The sequence below is a fragment of the Pelodiscus sinensis genome, chromosome 3 (genome assembly GCF_049634645.1).
Source record: "Pelodiscus sinensis isolate JC-2024 chromosome 3, ASM4963464v1, whole genome shotgun sequence".
In the NCBI taxonomy this organism is placed as follows: Eukaryota; Metazoa; Chordata; order Testudines; family Trionychidae; genus Pelodiscus; species Pelodiscus sinensis.
The window spans coordinates 58,643,435-58,663,079 of NC_134713.1; the positions used below are offsets into that span (position 1 = coordinate 58,643,435).

Here is a 19,645-nt window from a genome sequence, read left to right on the forward strand (position 1 = left end):
AATCAGTGCTTTTTGCGGAAAATCTATGCTGCTCCCATTCAGGCAAAAGTCCCTTTTGCGCAAAACTTTTGTGCAAAAGGGCCAGTGTAGACAGCTGAGATTTGTTTTGTGCAAAAAAGCCCCGATCGCGAAAATGGCGATTGGGGCTTTTTTGCACAAAGCATGTGTAGATTGGCCACAGACGCTTTTCTGCAAAAAGTGCTTTTGCGGAAAAGTGTCTGTGTCAATCTAGAAGCTCTTTTCTGAAAATGCTTTTAATGGAAAACTTTTCCATTAAAAGCATTTCCGGAAAATCATGCCAGTCTAGACGTAGCCTCTGTGTATGGAATACATTTTGCTATATGTACAGGGGTGTGACAGGGCGCTTGCCCTGCACTGGCCCTTTAAGACCAGGACTCAGGCCCGGAGCCTGGGCTAGACAGAAAGAGGCCAGCTGGAGTGGTTTAGGGCCAGTGAGAGCCCAGCTGGCAACTATCTAGGGCAGCCCAGTTGGCTTGTGGAAACCAGCTGAACCCATTAGGGGAGTGAGAGCCCAGTTGGCCTGTATAAATAGAGAAGCACAGGTTGCTTAGGAAGGCCAGTGGAGGGCTGACAGCAGGGGAAGCAGGAGCTCCTTGGAGGGAGACAGCCGAAGGAGAGGGACGGGAGCTGGGAGCTCTCCCTCAGCGGTTGCCAGGGACCCCAGGAGAGGCCGGAGGAAGGCGGAAGCAAGTTGGTGGCAACTGGAGACTGCCTGTTGAGGGGACGCTGGCCTGGAGATCGCAGCCAGCCGGGCAAGTCCAGGGAAGGAAACCCCGGGGATCCAGGTAGGAAGTTGCCCAGGGCAGGAGCGGGAGTCGCCCCTCCCGGCCCGAGAACCTCAGTGCGTTTCGGCTGGACGGCCGCCGAGGGAGTGACCCGGTACCAAGTCACTCACAGGGCCCTGGGCTGGGACCCGGTGGAGTAGGGTGGGCCCGGGTCTCCCTACCTGGGGTGCGCCCCGCTACAGCAGTTATAAACTGCTTTGTGGACTTGGTCTTGCTTAAAGGGCCAGCTATATACGACATTGTTGCCGATGATGAGTAACCCGTACAGACTGTAACTTTCCCTGAGAGGGGCTATATGAGGACAGTCAGGGGGCACTGAGGCACACTGGGGTGTGAACCCCCTGACAAGGGGCATGTCCAGATGTGGACCACCAGTAGAAACACATGCTGCTGACTGTGAGCATTTGTGAGCACGCTCCTAATCAGCTGAGCAACATTTTAATCTCTCCTAGGTGGGCATTGAATTGAAGAAAAGATAACTTAGGGGAGAGCCCATGAGCAATGAATACTCCACCACAACTTGTGAGTCCTTGATGGAGAGATATGCATGTGGGGGAATGTGTACGAAGATATCAGTAGCTAAGAAACAGGAGTTTTGATATCTGTATGCTGTTGCTGAGTACAGGGAGAAAGGGAGTATTGCCAATAAAGTAAAACAAAAAAAAACCTAGGAAAAATCAGTGATAAACTGTCACAGTATGTCTATACTGTGGGCTAAAGTCAAATTAAGATATGCAACTTCAGCTATGTTAATTGCGTAGCTGAAGTCGAAGTACCTTAACTCATCATTTGGCGCTGTCTTCACTGCAGGAAGTTGAAGGAAGAAAACTCATCCTTTGACATCCCTTACTCCTCGTGAAATGAGGGTTACAGAAATTGGAGTAAGAAACCCATTATTTCAAAATATCAGGCTTGCTGTGTAGATGCCCATTATTTCAAAAGAACGTGAATTACTTGGAAATAATGCTGCTGTGTAAACATACCATCGATGATCCTGATGAGGCTCTATTTTCAAAATTTGTATCTAAAGAATGAATTAAGAAAAATCAGGTGTCTTGAGATTAGATGGTGTTTTCAGAGGATCAAAGTTGTGTAGCAAAATTAATCAGTCTAATATTTAACCTATTATTAATGCTCAAACACATTAGTTTTTGGAAGGATTACATACAAATATTTTTTAAGATGTGGGTTTCCTTTTGGAGGCATTAAAGCAACATAAAACCAAAAGAACAATGTGGAGTATCAGCTCCTGTCTGTTAAAATTAAGTCCAAATGAAATATCATGACTAATAAATTCCTCATCCCTTCCCTTCTAAAAATATGAGTTATAATGGATATGGGGAGAAAATGCATTGAAATGCTACTCTAACACAATTAACAATCGTCAAATGAATTTAGGGTCCATTTTAAAGAGGATTGTTCCCAATGTTCACTGAAGGCATGACTAGATGTAATCAGTTTAGTTGACAGCAAGGGATTGACAGCAAGGGATTGACAGTTAGGAATAACTTTCTAACTATATGGGTAGTTAAGCTCCTGAATAGACTTCCCATGGAGGTTATGGAATCCCCATCATTGGAGGTTTTAAAGAACCTGTTGGAGAAATATTTGTTAGGTAAGATTTGTTAAATTGAACTCAGATGGCATCCCCATTAGCATCTGTTACTCTTGCTTCTGTGAGGGGTAAGGAAAGCTGATGGGAGCATTTGCTCCTATGGCCTCCTGCTGTGGGTACCACAGGGAAACTCAAAACAAGATACAATGACTCCAGATACTTATCCTGATTTGACATTTCCTTTTAGCATAAACCAGGCCTGAGAGTTTTGCTCTTGACTTTAGTTTGGAAAAAAGAAGATTAAGGGGGGACATGATAGCGGTTTTCAAATATCTAAAAGGGTGTCACAAGGAGGAAGGAGAAAATTTGTTCCTCTTGGTTACTGAGGACAGGACAAGGAGTAATGGGCTTAAAGTGCAGCAGGGGAGGTTTAGATTGGACATTAGGAAAAAATTCCTAACTGTCAGGGTGGTCAAATATTGGAATAAATTGCCAAGGGAGGTGGTGGAATCTCCCTCTCTGGAGAGGGAGGATCACAAAGAAAAAACAGTTGCTTGTCATTTCAACCAGAAAGGACACAGTCTTAATGACCTGCTAACCTGCATCCTACTTCAGAAGACATTCAAATCTGCACTTGAAAGGGAATCCTCTGAACTGGCATTCATGCTAAAATTCGACACTCTCCGCACCGGACTTAACAAAGACCCAGGCTATCTTACACATTACAAAGATAGCTTCCCCAATTATCACCTCTAATACTATTAACTCACAGACATTTCCCCTTCCCCACCTCTAATATCATTAACTCACTGGCATTCACCTTCCTTCCCCCCCCACATCCCCCTTCTGTTCTGAAATGTGATTTGTCCTTCTCATGTGTGTTCATTTTTTAAAATTGTATCCTTTGGTATATATGGTTGTGACTATTTTCTTCCATTATTTGATCTGAGGAAGTGGGTCTGGCCCACGAAAGTTCATCATCTAATAAACCATCTTGTTAGTCTTTAAAGTGCTACATAGTCCTGTATTTTGTTCCCTCTCTGGAGATATTTAAGAACAGGTTAGATAGACATCTGTCAGGGATGGTGTAGACGGAGCTTGGTCTTGCCTTGAAGGCGGGGGGCTGGACTCGATGACCTCTCGAGGTCCCTTCCAGTCCTATGATTCTATGATAATGTCAGAAATTCAGTCTAGATTTTAAAAAAGTAATTGCCGTTTATTATTATTAACTGTTTATTATAGTGTTTTTTTATCATTCTGCAGTATGTGTAACATTCTATTCTTTGGGAGAACACCCAGCAATTCCCATATTATTCATCTGCATATATTGTGATATTTCTTATGAAGCAATGTCACGTGAGGTATCAGGGGAAAGGTTACAATCTGCCAAAAGTTATTTCTCTATTTGTATATGTATATCATCAGTGCATATGTAATTACAGGAAATGTGTTGTGTGTTTCTTCACTAAAATATACCATGGGTTGGGGAAGCAGCCAGATAATAGCTGCCCAGAGACATAGCAAAGATAGGGGCACAGGCAGAGACAGGCGCATCCTGCAGGTGAATGCCTGGCTGTGATGATGGTGTCTCCAGGAGGGCTTTGGCTTCCTCGACCACGGGATGCTATTCCTGGAAGGACTGCTAAGCAGGGATGACCTTCATCTTTCAAGGAAGGGAAAGACCATATTTGGATACAGACTGGCTAACCTAATGAGGAGGGTTTTAAACTAGGTTTGACGGGGACAGGTAACCAAAGCCCACGGATAAGTGAAGAACATGGAGTCTTGGGAGATGGGTCGGAAATGGGAGGGAGTGTGGGCTATAATAGCAAAGAGAAAGGAGGGATGGGAGGCAAGATCAAATCAGTATCGTAGATGCTTATATACAAATGCAAGAAGTATGGGTAATAAGCAGGAAGAACTGGAAGTGCTAATAAATAAATAGAACTATGACATCGCTGGCATCACCAAGACTTGGTGGGATAATACACATGATTGGAATATTGGTATAGAAGGGTACAGTTTACTCAAAGGACAGGTGGGAAAAAAGGGAGGAGGTGTTGCCTTATATATTAAAAATGTACACACTTTGGCTGAGGTGGAGACAGACATGTTGAGAGTCTCTGGGGGTATGTCTACACTACCCCGCTAGTTCGAACTAGGGGGGTAATGTAGGCATACCGCACTTGCAAATGAAGCCCAGGATTTGAATTTCCCGGGCTTCATTTGCATAAGTGGGGAGCCGCCATTTTTAAAACCCCGCTGGTTCGAACCCCGTGCAGCGCGGCTACACGGGGCTCGAACTAGGTAGTTCAGACTAGGCTTCCATGAGATGTACCGGTAGTTCGGAATAGGAAGCCTAGTCCGAACTACCTAGTTCGAGCCCCGTGTAGCCGCGCTGCACGGGGTTCGAACCAGCGGGGTTTTAAAAATGGCGGCTCCCCGCTTATGCAAATGAAGCCCGGGAAATTCAAATCCCGGGCTTCATTTGCAAGTGTGGTATGCCTACATTACCCTCCTAGTTCGAACTAGGAGGGTAGTGTAGACATACCCTGGGTTAGGTTAAAAGGGGTAAAAAACAAGGGTGATGTCATGCTAGGCCACCTACCCAGGCAGAAGAGGTGGATGAGGCTTTTTTTAAACAACTAACAAAATCATCCAAAGCGCAGGATTTGGTGGTGATGGGAGACTCCAACTATCCAGATATATGTTGGGAAATTAACACAGCAGGGCACAAACTATCCAATAAGTTCTTGGACTTCATTGAAGACAACTTTTTATTTCAGAAGGTTGAAAAAGCTACGGGGGGGAGGGGAGAAGCTGTTCTAGATTTTAACAAATAGGGAGGAACTGGTTGAGAATTTGAAAGTGGAAGGTAGCTTGGGTGAAAGTGATCATGAAATCATGGAGTTCTTGATTCTAAGGCATGGTAGAAGGGAGAACAGCAAATTAGAGACTATGGATTTCAGGAAGGCAGATTTTGGTAAGCTCAGAGAGCTGGTAGGTAAGGTCCCATGGAAGGCAAGACTGAGGGGTAAAACAACTGAAAAGAGTTGGCAGTTTTTAAAGGGACATAATTAAGGGCTCAAAAACAAGCTATTTCATTGCATAGGAAAGATAGAAAATATGGCAAAAAACATCTTGGCTTAACCAGGAGATCTTGCATGATCTCAAAATAAAAAAAGTCACACAAAAAATGGAAAGTAGGACAAATTGCAATGGATGAATATAGGCAAACAGTACAGGAATATTAGAAAGACAAAGGCACAAAATGAGCTCAAACTAGCTCCAGGCATAAAGGCAAAAAGGAGATATTCTATAAATATATTAGAAGCAAGAGGAAGACCATGGACAGGATAGGCCCATTGCTCAGTGAGGAGGGAGAAACAGTAACAGGAAACTTGGAAATGGCAGAGGTGCTTAATGACTTCTTTGTTTCGGTTTTCACCGAGAAGTCTGATGAAGTAATGCCTAACATAGTGAATGCAAGTAGAAAGGGGGTAGGTTTAGAAGATAAAATAAAAAAAGAACAAGTTAAAAATCACTTAGAAAAGTTAGATGTCTGCAAGTCACCAGGGCCTGATGAAATGCATCCTAGAATACTTAAGGAGCTGATAGAGAGGTACCTGAGACTTTAGCTATCACTTTTGAAAAATCAAGGAAGACAGGAGAGAGTCCAAAAGACTATAACAAGGGAAATAAGAACAACCCAGGAAACTAGAGACCAGTCAGTTTAACTTCTGTGCCAGGAAAGATAATGGAGTAATTAAGGAAATAATCTGCAAACACTTGGAAGATAATAAGGTGATAGGTAACAGCCAGTATGGATCTGTAAAGAACAAATCATATCAAACCAATCTGATAGCTTTCTTTGAAAGGATAATGAGTCTTGGATAAGGGAGAAGCGGTGGACGTAGTATACCTAGACTTTAGTGAGGCATTTGATACGGTCATGCATGATATTCTTATCATAAATTAGGGAAATACAACTTAGATGGGGCTACTATAAGGTGGGTGCATAACTGGCTGGATAACTGTTCTCAGAGAGTAGTTATCAATGGTTCACAATCCGTCTGGAAAGGTATAACAAGTGTGGTTCCGCAGGGGTCTGTTTTGGGACCGGTTCTGTTCAATATCTTCATCAACAATTTAAATATCGGCATAGAGTACGCTTAGTAAGTTTGCAGATGATATCAAGCTGAGAGGGGTTGCAACTGCTTTGGAGGACAGGGTCATCATTCAAAATAATCTGGACAAATTGGAGAAATGGTCTGAGGTAAACAGGATGAAGTTTAATAAGGACAAATGCAAAGTGCTCCACTTAGGAAGGAACAATCAGTTTCACACATACAGAATGGGAAATGATTGTCTAGGAAGGAGTATGACTGAAAGGGATTTAAGGGTTATAGTGGACCACAAGCTAAATATGAATTAACAGTGTGACACTTTTGCAAAAAAAGCAAACATGATTCTAGGATGCATTAACAGGTGTGTTGTGAGTAAAACATGAGAAGTTATTCTTCCTCAATACTCTGCACTTATTAGGCCTCAGTTGGAGTATTGTGTCCAGTTCTGGGCACCACATTTCAAGAAAGATGTGGAGAAATTGGAGAAGGTCCAGAGAAGAACAACAAAAATGATTAAAGGTCTTGAGAACATGACCTATGAAGGAAGACTGAAAGAACTGGGCTTTTTTAATTTGGAAAAGAGAAGATTGAGGGGAGACATGATAGCAGTTTTCTAGTATGTAAAAGGGTGTCACAAGGAGGTGGGAGAAAACTTGTTCAACTTGGCCTCTGAGGAAAGAACAAGAAGCAATTGGCTTAAACTGCAGCAAGGGAGGTTTAGGTTGGACATTAGGAAAAACTTCCTAACTGTCAGGGTGGTTAAACACTGGAATAAATTGCCTAGGGAGGTTGTGGAATCTCCATCAATGGAGATATTTAAGAGCAGGTTAGAAATGTCTATCAAGGATGGTCTAGACAGTACTGGGTCCTGCCATAGGGGTAGGGGACTGGACTCTATGACCTCTTGAGGTGCCTTCCAGTCCTAGTATTCTATGATTCTATAAACACCAAGGGTATGTCTACACTACCCTCCTAATTTGAAATAGGAGGGTAATGTAGTCATACCGCAATTGCAAATGAAGCCCGGGATTTGAATTTCCCGGGCTTCATTTGCATAAAGCCGGCCGGCGCCATTTTTAAATGCCGGCAGTTCGAACCCCGTGCCGCGTGCCTACACGCAGCACGGAGTAGCTAGTTCGGATTAGGCTTCCTAATCCGAACTAACTGTACTCCTCATTCCACGAGGCGCCGGCCGGCTTTATGCAAATGGCGCCGGCTGGCTTTATGTAAATGAAGCCCGGGAAATTCAAATCCCGGGCTTCATTTGCAATTGCGGTATGACTACATTACCCTCCTATTTCGAATTAGGAGGGTAGTGTAGACATACCCCAAGGTACAGCATCAGCAGCTGAGTTCCCTCCCAGCTGTCTGGTGACTGCTCAAAAGGACCTTTTGGCTCTCTCTGACAATAGTAACGTATGACTTTTGTAGCAAATAAACTATAATCAATACCTGGGAAATTTTTGGTGTCATTTATAGTATTTGCATGCAGCAAAAATCCCATAGTGCATGGTCTTCCCATTGATACAAGCAAATATATTCTATATATAATCCAGAAAAGGAGATTTTGGATTTGGTTTTGGCGCACAAACTAGGGCATATGGAAAAATTTTGGGTGCATTTTTAGAAACACATAAAAATATGTCCTCATTTGCCTAGTTAAGTCATACCTATGTAAGATTTCACTTTCCAAACAGGATGTTGGCTGTTTGGTCACAGAAGTTTCTCTCCTCATGATATAATTACTAACATATTGAGTTGACAAAGTACATAAGATGCAGAAATCCTAAAGCATACGCATATTTATACAACAATAAAAGAAAAATGATGGCAAATAATGTGTTCAAAGAAAAATTAAACAGTTCAGTCGCTATTCATAAATATTATGAACAAATAGAAGTTTCATTGGTGCTGGGTTATGGGGAGAACCTGAATACTTCCTTCAGGCTGTGGAAAAAAATAAAGAAATAGCAGATGTTAAACACTACATGATCAAAATCAGTACTGAACCTGGCCTCCATGTATTGTTACACAGAACCCTAATCACCAGACTGATATGTATCTTGATACAGTGAAACCTTTCTTATCCGGCTCCCATGGGGAATGGGCGTTGCCGGTTAATTGAATGTGCTGGATATTCTAGATTATTACTCTGTCATTGTCCCCTACTTGGAGGAAACTGCAGCAACCAACCCCATCACCTTGGGAATTCCTCATGACCCTTCCCCTTTCCCCCGAGCCACAGAGCCATCCTGAGCAAGTTGATAAGCAGGCCAGTTGTTTAGGCAGCTCGAGGCATGCAGACGGGGTAGGAGGTGCCTGATGAATGATGGCAATTGGTAGTCCTGGCTGTTAGAAGCCCCACAATGGCTACATCTAGACTGCACACCTTTTTCGACAGCGGCTTTGTCAGCAGTATCTTTCGAAAAAGCCTGTGTAGAAAAAGATCGTCTAGATTACATTATGTGAATTGAAAAACCAATCCGCTTTTTGAAAAAAGAAGGCACCCGGAAGTGCTTCTGGCAGGGTATGTGGGCAGCCTTTATTTCCAGGTGCTGCTGAATGCCCTTTACAGAGACGTGTGTTTAAAGGGGTACCGTGGACAGCTGTTGCTCTGCTCCTGCTTCTGGCTTGCCTACCTCCTAGAGGAAAAACAAAGCTGCTGAGTGCTTTCTCTGGTTGCCTTGCTTTCTCGGACACCAGAGCAGTTTATTTTCTGGTTTTTTTTTTTTTTTTTTTTTCTGCTTTTCACTCTTTTTGGCCATGGAGCCTGAGCTGCCCCTGGGCAGGGGATGGCCCCATCCTGCCATGATGTAGCTTCTGCTACATCTTCATCACTCTGTCATAAAGCTCCTGCCCCATATGGACCCAGACTGCACCAGAGACCCTCCTCCAGGATGCAGGAGCTCTGTCCTTGCCCCAAAACTTTTTTGGGGACAGGCAGATTTGGAGGCATGAGACAAGTTTGGACTGGTGGGACTGGCTTTTCAACACGCATCTTAGCCAGGCTCGCATCCAGGAGGAATGCACCTTCAGCCGGCTGAAAGGGAGGTTCCATTGCCTCCTCACACGTCTGAAGATGGGCGAATGCAACATCCCAGAGGTGGTGGCCGCAAGTGGCGCCCTCCATAACCTGGTGGATGTCAAGTATGGGTTCTCTTGGCCAGGCCTCGCGCACATAGCCGAGATCTACCACGAGATCAGAAACCTCACCACATCACATGGATAGCAACAAGGCTTATCTACCAATAAAAAGGAGCTTGTCAGAGTCCAGCACTCAACACCATATATGGGCATCACACCGCACTCAGCCCACACCCATGCCACTCCCAGAGCACAAACAATACTAAATATGGTAATTGGCAATAACATAAAAACCCCTGAGCCCTAAGCTCAGGGAGGACTCCCGAATATTGGAAGACAGAATCTGAGTCTGGCTTAGGACTGATCACCCAAAGGCCACCTCCCACCCACCGAATCTAAAAAGGGGTGTACGAATCTCAAGCATGCTCCGATTCCTTGTATGTCTTTGTGCTGTAGTTGTTGCTGAGTTCATAAGTATTTAATTTACCCTCACTGTTTGTTAAGAGGTTTAAAAAAGACAGGTTAGAAAATAGGGGAAGCAGAGGTGGGTGACAACCTGGGAAGCAGTGATCATGAGATGGTAGATTTCAGGATCTTGACCAAAGGAAGAAAAGAGAGTAGTAAAATACACACCTTGGACTTCAAAAAAGCAGATTTTGACTCCCTCAGAGATCTGATGGGCAGAATCCCCTGGGATGCTAACATGAAAGGGAAAGGAGTCCAGGACAGCTGGCAGTATTATAAAGAAGCCTTATTGAAGGCACAGAAAGAAACCATCTCAACGCGTAGCAAGAGAGGCAAACATGGTAGGAGACCGGATTGGCTTACAGGGGAAATCCTTGGTGAACTTAAGCACAAAAAGGAAGCTTACAAAAAGTGGAAACTTGAACAAATGACCAGGGAGGGGTTTAAATGTATAGCTCGAGAAAGCCAGGGGGTTATCAGGAAGGTGAAAGGTTTCTACAGGCATGTTAACAAGAAGAAGGTGATCAGAGAGGGTGTGCGGCCCCTAATGGGTGAAGGAGGTAACCTAGTGACAGATGATGTGGGGAAAGCTAAAGTACTCAATGCTTTCTTTGCCTCTGTATTCATGGACAAGCTCGGCTCCTGGACTTCTGCGCTAAGTGATGCAAGATGGGATGAAGATGGACAGCCCGTGGCAGGTAAAGAACAGGTTTGGAACTATTTAGAAAAGCTAAACGTACACAAATCCATGGGTCCGGACTTAATGCATCTGAGGGTACTGAGGGAGTTGGCAAATGTCATCGTTTATGCAAATGAAGGGGGGGATTTAAATCCCTGCTTCATTTGCAATTGCGATGTGTCTAATTTGCATCCCTTTTACGGAAAAGGGATGCAGTCTAGACACAGCCAGTGTGTTTAAAGAAACAGTTTTTGAAATGTGTATATATTTGACTTAGCTGTAACTTAGGTAGAGTTGTAAAAATTGTTGTGGTTCAATTGTTTTGTGGCAAATATTGGATAATTGCTCATTTTAAGTTCAATTTAATAAATCATTCCTTCTTTGTTAAAACTTGTTGTCTTGCCATCATTCGATATTTTCACTGAGTATTTGGCCTTAAGCCTCTGGGACTCCTGCCATTTTACCGAACCGAGAACCAACAGTGGAGAGGAAGTGGGAGGCCTTCCTGCCAGGGTGGGGGACAGATCCTGAGGGTAAGGAGAGGCAATTTCAGCAGCCCCGGATGGCTGCCATTCGCCAGGCTCACCAGGCTGGTGTCCAAATACGAGAGGCCCAGAGGGAGAGTTTCTCAGAAGTAGCCCACTGACCCTCCCCAGGGCCTCCCCCATGCGGGGGTTGGCCTGGCCCACCCGTATCTTTCCCTCCAACCCTCACTCTCTTCCCATTCAGAAGATATATGACCCAGTTTTCTTTCTAAACAGAAATTTGTTTTATTAGAAACACTAGGGGTATGTCTACACTACAGCGCTATTTTGAATTAACTTATTTCAAAATAGTTAATTCGAATTAAGCTAATTCAAAATAACACATATAGACACAAAAAGTAATTTGAAATAGCATTTTTCTAATTCAAAATTGTGCGTCCACATTGGGTGGACCCTGAATCAAAGGCAAGTCTGGCCGGAACCAGTGCTGGCAAGGCATCAGGGTTGGACTTAGTGTGTGGGGCTGCTGCCTCAGGCTATCTGAGGGCTGTGCTTAAAGGGACCCAACCCCCCATCCTGGACAGACAGTTCTCAGGTTTCTTTGCTTGCTCTTCTACCTCGCTGAGGGACAGCAAAGCATTTGTGTCTCGGAGTGCTCTGCTTGCCCTCACTCAGGACACTACGGCACTCTGCAACATGGAACCAGACCTGCCCCCAGGGACTCTGCTGCATCTTGTGGACACATTGCCAGCAGCCTGGCTGCACTGTCTGCAGACTGCCATCTGGGAGGACCATCGAGGGTCTGTCAGGATCCAGGGGGCCCTCTGGAAAGTTTCCACCCTGAGGAGCACTAACAATATCCCCGGTCTGCCACACTAGGGGCTTGTGCCCCATTCCTCCCTCTCGTCCTTCCACTTACCCTTCCCTAGCCCCCCCCCCTTCCTGATGTCAAATAAATTACACTTATTCCAAAAAGAGAAACTGCCTTTATTTAACACAATGCGGGGGGCGGGGGGGAAAGGAGGCGGGAGAGGGCAGGAGAAAGGGTGGCAGCGGGGAGGGGGAAAACTGGGAGGAGGGAGCTGAAAGGGGAAAGCAAGGGGAAGAAGGGGGAGGGGAAGCTCAGGGCTTACAGTTGGGGGTCTCGCCGGGCTACATGTCTCCTAGCACGGCGGGTGCGGGGACTTCGGCATCCCCAGAGGGATGGGGAGGAGGCTGTGGAGGTTGAGATGGGGAGGTATGGAGATTGAGGAGGAAGAGGTGGGAGGGGGAGAGAGTGGGAGGAAGATCGGGGATCTGGGGGAGCAGCAGGCGTGGGAGCAGCACGGGGCAGATGGTGACAGATGGCACAACCCTGAGCAAGCAGCTCCTGCCGGAACTCCCATTCTTCCTGCACCTGCTGCTCCATGATGTGGGTCTGGTCTTGCAGGGCCCCAGTTCTCCCTGGGGATGCAGTGGATGATGCCCAGCCCCGCTGCGAGGTGAGGGTGACCGTGCTCTGAACCGTCAGAGCTGATGTGCTTGCACAGAGGCCATGGTTGGCATGTCCGGCTTTGCCCGGGAGTGGGATCTGCCCCAAGACTGTACCCATGCCCCTGTGCCGTGTATAGTGTTGCCGAGGTGGGGGGGAGATGTCCCCTACCTCTGTGTAGAGGGGGCATGTGAAGGGAGAACATCCTGCTGGGTTACCGCCCCGGGTTCGGGAGCGTGTCAGGTCTCTTCACACATGCATGTGCCTATCGGGCCACAGCTCCTGGGTGTCACACAGCTGGAGCCACCAGCCCAAGGGTGGCATGACACGTGCTCGCACATGCACAGGTGGCTGCGTGATCCGTGGGAGGCATGGCCCACACGCGCGATCCCTGGTCTCCCTCTCCGCCTCCCTCCCGGGTAGAAGACAGTGCTGGCACTTACCTGGTATGGCCTCCCCGGATGACCCTGCCGACTCCGGTGCCAGGACAGCTGGTGGTGGTTCCTATGCTGCACCTGGGTCAGGGCCTGCAGCTCCCGGCTCTCTGTCTCCCTGGCTGGTGCGGACCACCCTGTCCCCCAGGATTTGGTTGAGAGCGGGAAAGTAGGGGCAGGTGTCAGCCCCTGCTGCGACGCCATCCCTGGTGGCCTTGGTGTATGCCTGCTGCAACTCTTTAATTTTGAGGCTCACCTGCTCCCAGGTTTGCCTGTGGCTTTTCCTGGCCATGGTGGCCACTATGCAGCAATAGACGGTTGCATTCCTCCACCTAGTACAGAGATCATGGACGTTGGGGGCCTCCCCGCAAACCTCAAGGAGGTCCATGATCTCCGCACTAGTCCCTGAGGGTGTGCGCCATCTACAGCCCCTGGCTGACTCCTGGGTGCTGGGGGACTGGACGGGGGACAGCTGGTGGCCACTGGATGGCATTGTGCGGCCACTGAGTGAGGGGCTGTGGCTGCTGGCAGGCCTGGCTCTCACACATGCCCAGTGGCCAGACTCTACCCTTTTAAGGGCCCCGGAGCTAGAGGAGAGGAGAGGAGTTTCTTAGTTGTGCCCAGAGTGGCCACCAGGGGAAACTGGGAAGGGCTGGAGGCCCCCTATTTCGAAATAAGTGTCTACACAGCACTTATTTTGAATGATCTATTTCAAATTTAGTGTTATTCCTCATAGAATATGGTTTACCAAATTTGAAATAAGTGCTCCACTATTTTAAATTTATTTTGAAATAGCGGTTTGGTTGTGTAGATGCTATTGAAGTTAATTCGAAATAACTGCTGTTATTTTGAACTAACTTTGTAGTATAGACATACCCTAGGGCTGTGTCTACATTGGCACCCCTTTCCGGAAAAGGGATGCTAATGAGACACTTCGGCATTGCAAATTCCGCGGGGGATTTAAATATCTCCCGCATCCCATTTGCATGGGATTTTGCTGGAGAAAAGTGCCAGTCTAAATGGGATCTTGCGGAAAATAAGCCCTTTTCCGGAAGATCCCTTATTCCTACTTGAAAGTAGGAATAAGGGATCTTCCGGAAAAGGTCTTATTTTCTGGAAAATCGCGTCTACACTGGCGCTTTTCTCTGGCAAAACCCCGAGCCGGAAAAAAGCGGCAGCCATGTAAATGCAAATGCTGCGGGTGATATTTAAATCCCTTGCGGATTTGCAATTCCGAAGTGTCTCATTAGCATCCCTTTTCCGGAAAGGGATGCCAATGTAGACACAGCCAAGCAGTAAAGAAAATGTGTGAACTGTTAAACAAACTTTCTCTTTTTACTGTTCAACTGTTTCTAAACAAAGTAAATCTGGACCAGCTCATCCAGCAGCCTGGTGTGCCACTTAGCCTCTGCCTCTGTCCTCTGCTGGAGGGTCCTATTGAGGTCCTGCAGGGCCACTACGTGCTCCCTCAGCAGGTCCGTATAGACATGCCAGTGCCTGCGGATGTCACGGGTCTGGGATGGTGGTGGGGCAGGTGTGGTGCTCCCCTGTTGGGTAGAGGGTCCGGCTGTGGAGGAAAAGAGGAGGAGACAATCAATGTCTGTGTGCACCCCAGCTGTCCCCGAGGGCATGCCGTGCCTGTCAGGGGCTCTCCTTTGGACAGGAGACTCAGGGGTGTTACATGTGACACTGTGTGAGTTGGGCAGTGGCCTGAAAGCCTCACAGGGGCCCCACAGTGTCAATGGGACTAGTTGGCCCCCCACACTGCCAACCCGCCCATGTGTGCTGACTCCTCAAAGCACTCACCTTATGATTCCTCCCCGGTGTCCACTGATGCCTGGGAGGCCTCTGGGGTCTGGAGGACTGGCTTCTGGGAGAGGGTCCCTGCTGCCTCCTCTTCCTTATCCTCCTCCTCCTGGTGCAGTTCTCCCATCTTTCCTGCCTCGTCTTCCTCCCTCAGGGGTCAGTCCACGATGTGGTGGGGTAACCCGGACTCCACCACATGCAGTGGAGTCTGGGCTTCCCCACCTCCCAGGATCTGTTCCAACTCCTGGTAGTAAGGGCAGCTCTGTGGGGTTGCCCTGGAGCAGGAGTTCTGGTCCTGGGCCTTGGCATATCCCTGCCGCAGCTCTTTGACTTTGGCCCTTACTTGTGCCATGGTGCAGGGGTGATGCCCTTTGGTGGTCAGTGCCTGGGCCAGGTGTTCATAGATGTCCGCATTCATGTGGCGTGTCTGCAGGGCTTCTTCCTGGGACCAGAGCTCCAGAAAGTTTTTTATTTCTGGCCCTGATCAGGTGTCTTTTGGTGCCCCTGGGTGGATCCTCCTCTCTGTCCCGAGAAGGGCCAGGGGAACCTTGAGGCTGGGACATGGCTAGCACAGCTGGCATGGGTGCTCTGGCTAGCTGCCGGACAGCAAGGCCTGTCTGGGTGCCTGTGCCTTTAAGAGGCTGTGGCCAGGAACCACAGAGGTGCTCTACATGTAAAGGCTAGACTGTCTACCAGGGCTTCTTCCTGGCGGCCTTTTTTTTTTTTTTTTTTTTTACAAACTGGCTCCCTGCGTCCACACACACCTTTTTTTTTGACAGATCTCTTTTGACAAAAGCATTCTTCCTCGTAAAACAAGGTTTACCGCTGTCAACAAAACCGCCTCATTCTGTCGATTTATTGTCGACAGAACGAGGAGGCAGTCTAGACGCACCCAGTGCTGGCTGGATGGTGGGAGTCAGGTGCACACCTGAAGACGCAGTGGTGTTGTGGCTGGGAGCAATGCCGGTTAAACAAGTTTTCAGATATTCAGGTGCCAGATAACAAAGCTTTCACTGGAAACAAGTGAAACAAGCTTATTTACATAATCATTCTTTCATAAAAATATTTTTTGGCCTGAGACTTAAGATAGCAATGCTACAGTTGTGGAGGGTATTGGAATACATCGTCCATTAAAAGGCTCAATTCACTTAAGAGCCCACATCCCATTTTTGAAGGTTACATCAGCTCAAATCCTCCAAGAGTAATAAGGTGGCTCCTTCCATTGAAAACAGTGGGAGTAAGATGCCTAAATCTCTTGGTAGCTCAGGCACAATTTTGAAAATCGGATGTAGATTGTTTAGTGCCTTAGGTGTTTTTGAATATTTTACCCCCACAACTGAAAAATTATAGTAATATGTAGCATTTATGTGATACTTCATCTTCAAAGAAATTTTGGAAAATTGTCCATTAAACTCTTACATCAACCTGTAAGCTATTGGTCCTTTTTTAATATATGATGTCCTTTTTTGGAAAATGGAGAAATGTAGTAAGAGAGAGCATGCCACAGAAAGAAAGAAATGTCAAAGGCGAAGATAACAAAGACTTTAAAATAGATACTAATTATAAGAAGGAAAACTTTGATGAACTATCCATTACTGAGTCCTTCACGCTGTCAAAATAGAGTTTAATTAGAACCTTAAGATTAACTAGATTTAATTCTGCTCTTTGACAACCAGGTAACAGAGTAGCAAGAAATGCCTTCTACCACCTTAATGTTGCTAGGAAGCTGCATCCATAAACCCAAGGACAAGGACATTGCAACCATGATTCACCTCAAGGATGGATTACTGTATATCTCCTTATCTATTACTATCAGTTAAGGTCAGTTCAAATATTCCAGCTTTTTCAATATTGTGGCAGACTGGTTTTCAGGAGGAATAGTGGCTAAGAGCATTGTTCGGCATTCTCCAAAAACTTTCCATCTGCCTCTCCATCCAAGCCACAGTTCTAGCTGTAACCTACAGTATTAGTCCCTTGAAACTCTACAGCATATTTTGTAAAACGTTTTCTAGCTTCATTCAGATTTTTTCAGCTTGCTGGAGCTGGGTTAGTACCTTAACCAGAGCAGTATAATGCTCAGGTAGAGTTTTAGCAAAGATGAGAATGCTGACCAAATAGCAAGATTCACTGTGGATATTATCTAGGGCTACATCTAGATTGCAAGCTTCTTTTGGAAGATGCTTTTCCAGAAGAGAACTTCAGGAAAAAATTCTTTTGAAAGAGAGCGTCCATACAGCAAAAGCACACCGAAAAAGCGATCTTCATTTTCGAAAGATAGTGTCCACATTGATTTGACGCTATCTCGCATTTAAGTTGTGATTATTATGGATGGAGTGGCCACTAGGACACTTGTGGTTTTTCCTGGGGATCTCTTCTTTCAAAAAAAAAAAAAAAAAAAACCAAACAAACCCTCTTCCCCAGCCACACATGCCTTTTTCCAAAAGATCTCTTTTGGAAAAAGGCTTCTTCCTCATAGAAAGAGGTTTACCACTGTCAGAAAAACCTCTGCATTCTTTCAACTCTCTGATATTATTCCAAAATAATTTTGTGAGCATCTACTCAGAAGCCCATTAATTCACACTCATCAAAACATTGTAGTCCCCCTTCCCCTGCAGCTCTTAAATCTGCAGCCACAGGGGAAAGGGCTTGTGGCAGACAGCAGGCCCTGTTTTTCCTCTGCCACACTGAAGCAACCTACCTGGCTGTCACTGCTGCCATGGGCCACTCCTGTGCTCCACCCAAGCCCTCCACAGCTCTAGCAAAGCAGGTAGCAGGCTCTGAGGACCCTGCCAGAGCACGGAAGAGATGCACACCTTCTGTGTCTGGTACAGACATTATGGCCCTCATTGAGGTCTGGGACAAGGAGGCAAACCTCCAAGCTCTCCACACCAGATGCAGGAACACTGAAGTCTATGGCCACATGGCTGAGAGCCTGGGCACCAAGGACCATGTCTACACCCAGGAGCAAGTGCAGATGAAGGTTAAAGAGCTCTGCCAGGCCCATGCCAAGGCCAGGGAGTCCAGCTCCTACTCCAAGGCTGAATCCCACATCTTCCTCTACTATTCAGACCTGTCTTACATCCTGTGGGGTGGGTCAGTCCCTCCTCTTGCTATAGTGGACTCAGGGCTGGAGACACCTGTTGTTGCCCTTCCAGGGGACAGAGATGTGGAGGAGGAAGAGGAAGAGGTGGATGATACCAGCGCCATCACCATGCTCACTCTGGAGCTGGTACCCCATGCCCTTGATGTCTCCCAGGCATCGTCCGAGGCTGGGGAAGGCACATCAGGTAAGTGCCATTACTTTCCCTACGCACACAGGGTGGAGGTGGCGGGCATTGAGGGGCTGGAGCACACTTCCTGGGGATCACCCAGCAGCCTGTGCACATGGGTGCATGTGGAATGCCAGTCTGGGGCACCCTCCCCCCCCAGGACATTGTACAAGAGGACCTTTGTTCTATTGCTTCCACCACAAGCCACCATTAGAAGGAGGCTGGTGTTATGGACACACACACACACTCAGCCGTGCTGCACACAGCATGGGGCAGCGAGGTGCAGGAGCATCTGCCACTCATTCAGACCTCCACACCAACACCTTGCCCCCTCTCATCCACAGGCAGAGATACAAGTCCTCTCTCTGTGGGATGCTGCCACTGCCAGAAGCCCAGCCTCCCCATTACCTCCCTGCTGCCCGCAGGATCCCAGTCTGGCTGGCACCTTCCCATTCCTGCTTCTCCCCAGGATGTGGGGTAGTGAAGCTCTCCTCTGCACATCTGGGTCCCTGTAGGAAAAAGACCACTGTCTAGGCCACAGATGGTCTTTCTCCAAGCACGTCACCTTTGTCTGACCCAAGAACTGTTGGTCTTGGCTCACAGATGAGGGTGAGGCTTCAGGCACAGTGTCTCTAGGGATGATTGACTCTCTTCTCTGTTCTCCACAGCTGGACCAGCTGTTGACACCACCTGTGGAAGCCTCCCAACTCCGAGTGACCCTCTGGTGCCAGAGAACCCAGGAGGAATTCCAGTGGGAGCACATCTCTGCACTGTAAATTCTGCAGCACACCATGGACCAGAGACTGAGGACAACTAGTTGCAGTGAGAGACCTGGTGGAAGATGCTGGATCAGGGCTACCCCATCTGTACTGCTGTACAAGCACTCATCACCAGCATGGTGCCTGCTTCTGCTCCTGCTGCCACACCTGCCTGTGCTCCTGCCCCTCCTGATTCTCCCTCTACCTGCCTTCCATGGCTACAAAGATCCTCGCACCTGAGGCAGTACGACTACCATAGCCAGGCACCAGTCTCACCCTCAGCCCTGTGAGCCTCTTCTCCTCCTTCCGCCGTCTCCTCCCATCTCCAAGGTTATTTCCCCAGTCCCTCCCCACTTACTTCTACTCCAAATAAAAAAAAATGTATTTTTTCCAAAACAAAAAGTATGGTTTACTGTCTCTGCAGGAGAGAAGGGAGGAGGACAAGGGAGGAGTGTGAGAGCAAAGGCAAAGAGGGGCAATGCACAGGCCCCTAGTGGGGATGCCCGGGGGAGAGTGTCACTGGGGTCCTTTTCAGAAACTCTCCCTGAGGGCCTCCCAGATACACAAAGCTCCATGATGGGCCTGCCAGATGGCAGCCATTCATGGCTGTTTGAAGGCCCTGCTGATCCTGTCAGTTTCCACCCCACTACCCACCCTGGACAAAAATAGTGAAGGACACAGCACACCACTCGAGGGATGTTCCACT

General features: G+C 47.2%; 1 long non-coding RNA gene across 2 annotated transcripts; it reads left to right on the forward strand.

The window, feature by feature from the left end:
* Positions 1–454: 454 nt before the first annotated feature.
* LOC142827595 (uncharacterized) lies at positions 455–19,365 on the forward strand. 2 transcript variants are annotated; one of them, XR_012902280.1, is made up of 5 exons: positions 455–806; positions 1,259–1,328; positions 16,589–16,733; positions 18,068–18,199; positions 18,850–19,365. It is a non-coding gene; the product is annotated as an uncharacterized LOC142827595 (long non-coding RNA). The 2 variants fall into 2 exon arrangements; XR_012902279.1 differs by lacking the exon at positions 1,259–1,328 and having other exon boundaries at positions 18,850–19,363.
* The last annotated feature ends 280 nt before the right edge of the window (positions 19,366–19,645 follow it).